Raw genomic sequence first — 5,206 nt, 5'->3', positions numbered from 1 at the left:
ATCAGATGGGACAGTGACTGTACCATGAACCCACAACAGGATCAGACCCACAAGCCAGACAGGTCATGTGGAAAAAATAGGAGACCTTTAACTAGCAGTATACTGACAGAGAGAGCCTAAAACTATCCTAAGAGGTTTTCTGAGAACATATAGCCCTTTCTAAGAGAGGTTTCATCCTCACCAAGATTTAGTGAAGTTACTGCAGCTCTTTTGTTCATAGGAACCATGACAACAGATATACAGCTGAAATAAAGAAGGTGATCTCTTCAAATAGTCACAGGTTGGCAGTGGTCATGGATCTCTACAAGCCCTTACCAGAACCTTTAGCATACCATTTTCCTCAATTTATATTAATGGTCTGCTTTAGTGTAACCATGGATTACTCAAAAAAATTGTGATGAAAAGTCTGTCCACTAACACACAGCCTTGTTGTCAGTTCCAGGGCTGACTACTTGTCAACTTGCTGCCCCAAGTGACAACAATAACATAACCAGAGAAGGTAATTAAGGTAGCTGCTAGCTGACATTAGTTATATAAGTATCTGCAGAGCCATGTAACATTAATTTGTGCCTGTGTTGCTACAGATGTGTCATTTTCCAGTTCAGCAGGAAACTGACAGTTGCTTCATGTTCTGGTAAACATGGAAATTCTATTGTCAAGTCTTCTGCCAAGAGAAGAAAAAGATTGGAGATGGTACCTCCACACATATTCCTCTCCCACTAGAGGGGTGGCTTGTCTCAAGAAATTCTAGAGATTGTGGCAGCAAATAGGAGTCAAATCTTTGATAACAGATGTCATCCTTTCTTGTGGACAACATCCTCACATGCGATGCTATGATACCTACAATCAAGACTGAAGTTTAGTCCTGGGACAAGGTATGCTCAATGTTTGTGGCAGTGAATAGCAGCCAAATCTTTTAAAACTGATGTTATCCGTTTTTGTGGACAACATCCTTGCATGCTAAGCTTGATGCCTACTGTCAAAATTGAAGTTTTAGGCCTTGGACAAGGTATGCTCGATATTGGCAAAGGAAGCACTAAGGGAGGTGATGGATGACTTGCCAAGTTCTTACAGCCACCCGTTTCTGATTTCTGAGGCACATGAAGTGGGTGGCTATCCCCAACACATCGACCATGCCCCTTGACAAGTTCCTGAAAATGGTCGACACTTTCCACCTAGCCCACAAATCGACAGAGCCCACACAACCACCTGTAGCAGCAGCTGCCCCACAGCCACAGAGCAATGACAGCATGACAGGGGGGCCCCACCACCCCATACACCACTTCCAAAGCTTCAGGAGGGAAAACAGGCCTTAGTACAAGCCTAAAAGAGATGTCCCAAGGTCATATGCTTCTACCACTAGAGGTTTGGGAGTGAAGCCTAAAAATGTGAAAGTGGCTGCTGCATGTCAAAAAACATGCAAGGAGGCAGTAGCAACGGCCCAACCAACTAACAAAACAATTAACAGTCAGCACTGGGCAGACAAGTTGCCGCTTAGGAGATAACAATTCTGGGTATCGCTGTCTCTTTTCCAGGTAAGGGCAGAAAGCCTCAACACGTTTCTTCATCACTCTGACGAGAGATCAAACAGAGTTCCTCGTTGACACCGGCACATGCAAAGCGTCCGTGCCAGCCAACCCATACGAACACCTCAATCCCACACCCCACTCTCCAGGTGTCCACTGCTAGTGGGACCCCACTAAAAAACATCTGCAAAACTGACCATGACTTTGTCATTCGGCAGAAACATGTACAACTGGACATTCATCATCAGACCTGTAATAATCGCACTTTTAAGAGCAGACTTCTAAAAGACCCCAACCTGCTGGTGGACATAACAAGACAGCAATTGATCTCACGACCCGCCCCAATCACCAGCACCAGAGAAAATTTGCCTACTACAGGAGTTTCTGCAGGTATTCAAGGACAACCTGACCAAACCTGCAAAGCACCACGTCCAACATCACACAGTCACAGAGGGTTCCCCAGATCCACACTCACTTCAGACGTTTGGCCCCAGACGAGCTTGCCTATGCCAAACAAGCTTTCCAGGCTTCTCCCCTCCAAATGATACCAAAAGCTGATGGCAGATGGTGACCATATGGTGACTACTGATGAGTTAACATTAAAACAGTACTCGACAGGTAACCACAGTCGAACATCGCCAACATTACAAACCAGATGGAGGGTGCTAAAATATTCACGATATTCAAGCCTAACCTCCAATAACACAAGAAAGACATCATAAGTGTCCTGCAAATACTCAAAGAAAACTGACTCATAGCCTGGGAGGATGAATGTGAATGGGCATAGCCAACAGCAAAATTCCTGAACCAAATCAGCCCCAACAGTGTCAAACCACTCCCAGCAAAGGTCCAAGCAATCACCAACTTCCTAAAGATGACAACAATCAAAGCAGTTCAGGAATTTATGGTCACGATCAACTATACCACCAGTTCATTCTCAACCTTGCTGAAATAATGAGTCCTACTATATGTATGATTACATACTAGAAAGGAAAACAAGCCATCCAGCACTTTCCCACAACACAAGGCCAACAATTTGTGGTGCAGACAGACCACTAACTCCTGGTCCATACCTTCACCAAGAGCGGAGATGGGTGGTCAGCGAGACAGCAGCAGCACCTATCATCTATAGCCAACACTCCTGCACCATCAGAAACTTAAAAGGGCTCCTCCAACAGTGTAGCAGCGCCCTTTCCGGATATCATATCCTGAAATAGCCTCAGTACAAAAAAAGGATGATGTGGACCTACAGCGACTTCGGTGGGAGAACCCCGCCCTGACGTGGAGTGACCTACCATCAACAACAGAGAGACGACCATCGCGTACGAGACAAGTACCGGACACCATCACCAATACTTACTGTTAGGATTGAGAAAGACAGCTTTTAACCTCGCCCATGCCCGTCAGGCTGATCCACTACCTGAATCCTGTTGGAGAGGTATCTAGTGGGGAATGCAGGGGGACATTAGAAAGTGGGAAAGAGAATGCCTCCCATGCCAAACGTCAAAAGTAACAGGGATAGGAGAATTCCAGATGACACACAGACTGGCCCAAATCCACTTTGACATTGTAGATCCCTAACGCCACCCCTCTCTCAAGGGTGCAGATACCTCTTCTCAATAATCAATCAGAACATCAGATGGCCCAAGGTAACAAGCATCAAACTACAGATGGCAGAAAATTGTGCAAGAGCCTTAATAAGATGGGTTATCAGGTATGAGTTCCTGAGTACATTACTAGCGATAAGAGGAGCTAACTTCACATCTACCTTAGGGCATGTCCTTGCCACCAGTCTCGGGACAAAAATACAATGCATGACAACATACAACCCAAAAGCAAATGGCATGACAGAGTGGTTCCAGCAATCTTTGAAAGCAGCACTGACAGCCAAATGCCAAGATGGGAGGTGGAAAAAATAATTGCCAAAGATCATACTGGGTCTAAGAACCTCCCTACATGCAACATTCAATGCATTGCCAGTAGAAGCACTCTTACAGACAGTTCTTGGCAATTCCAGCAGACATTTTTCAAGACCCTTCAGATCCAACCACCCCTTCCAACATCTGTAAAGCATTTATGCAAATGCCTACTTGGGCCCCCACAAAATCTTGCAGTGAAAAGACAAGCTTACCAAATGTCAGTGGACGGAAGAATGATCTGGGTATCAATCAACAGGCTTCACCCAACCCACCTGGCAGAAATCAAGATTCGCCTGCTCCTCTTGGTGGGGGGGAATACTGTAGGGGCCCCATGGGGTCCTCCAGGCAGACGCCACCAGAAACGTCAAACGAAGACTGACCACGAGGCCAACCTACCACACGTTGCCAGAAACACAGACCAAGGATAAGCTGTAGAAATGATTATGTACTCTCATCAGACATAGTTGCCTGTGCATAAAATGCAACTGTACAAATGTAAAAGCATTTCAGCTTTCAAGCCATATGTATTATGTCTTTCTTGGCCTATACAAGGAAATAGGCAAGAAAACACTTTCTCCCAGTTGTAGCCCTTCTTGTTCTCGGTTTAAATCTTACTTTTCCGCTCTGAGATTGTTAATGGCATGTCCAGTTTTGATTAATAAATTAGCATATACATTAGTTGCTGTATATTACTAACCTCAATGCCTCTACGTGTATGTCAAGATGATGCCCTAAAAAAATTACGACATTTGTTAAAGGTTTGGTGCCTATCTGTGCCGTTAATCTCCAGATTTTCTAGAGAAAAGTTCCTCTAGTGGAAGAGGAAAAAAAGTAAGGAGGAACCATCTTTTTTTCTTGGCGGAAGACTTGGCAATGGAGCATCTACTTTTCCGGAACAGTAGCCAACTGCCAGTTTACTGCTGAACTGGAAAGCTACTATGATCTATCTGGCACATGCAGAGTCCTCTGTTGTCGCTCCCACAACTAGGGAGACCAAGTCAGTTGCTGGCAGTCTTTTATTCCGCTTCATTAAAATCTTGATGTTGGAACCTCTCACAAGAGTATGCCTTCACTGCCACCTTTCTCTTTTCTGGAAGTTTTAAAAAGCAGGTTAAAACCCAAATAATGAGAGAGTACACTGAGAATTGGCCAAGAGAAGCCACCAACCCCTTTGCTTTAGCAATGTCCTTTGACACTTGCCCATTACAACAACAGTGTTTGTCGCACACTTGTCAGAGGAGGCCCAAGTATCAAAGGACATCACCCACACAAAAAAGGACGTCGCCGACACTAAAAGGTTGGTAGCTTCTCCTTGTATGGTCCTGTACCTGCTTTCTCTAACTCATCCTGAAAAAGATAAAGGTGGCAATTAAGATATACTCTTCTTGGAGAGAAAAACAGGAGAGCTTCCCAATGAATAACTCCATGTATCTTCCTATACCAGGAGTAGACACCAGAGGGGGTACTCTAGCATGCCAGATTGATGATCCTAACCTTCATATTCTGCAAACAATTAGCAGTTATTATCTGAGAGTCTGAGGATCCATATAGTTATTATCTGGCAGTCTGAGGATCCATATAAGCTTACTTAATGGTTGACATTTTTCTCCCATTTGTTAAACAAGTTGGCTGTCTGGAATTTTTGCTAGCCACAGAATGGAGCTACAATGTAAGTGATGAGTTTGTGGTGAAACAACAAACATATGCTAGAAAACATAGATCCTCCAATTTTACAAATTAAAACATATTTTGAGATACTTA

The 5,206-nt window shown here is 44.2% G+C and overlaps 1 protein-coding gene across 2 annotated transcripts in view; it reads left to right on the top strand.

The window, feature by feature from the left end:
• The window catches only part of LOC135202468 (acyl-coenzyme A diphosphatase FITM2-like), a 103,837-nt gene that overhangs the window by 42,047 nt on the left and 56,584 nt on the right, over positions 1 to 5,206 (top strand). The window lies entirely within an intron of this gene.

Source organism: Macrobrachium nipponense, chromosome 30 (genome assembly GCF_015104395.2).
Source record: "Macrobrachium nipponense isolate FS-2020 chromosome 30, ASM1510439v2, whole genome shotgun sequence".
Taxonomy (NCBI): domain Eukaryota; kingdom Metazoa; phylum Arthropoda; class Malacostraca; order Decapoda; family Palaemonidae; genus Macrobrachium; species Macrobrachium nipponense.
The sequence above is the reverse complement of the archived record's forward strand: the minus strand, read 5'-3'. Positions and strand labels throughout refer to the sequence as shown.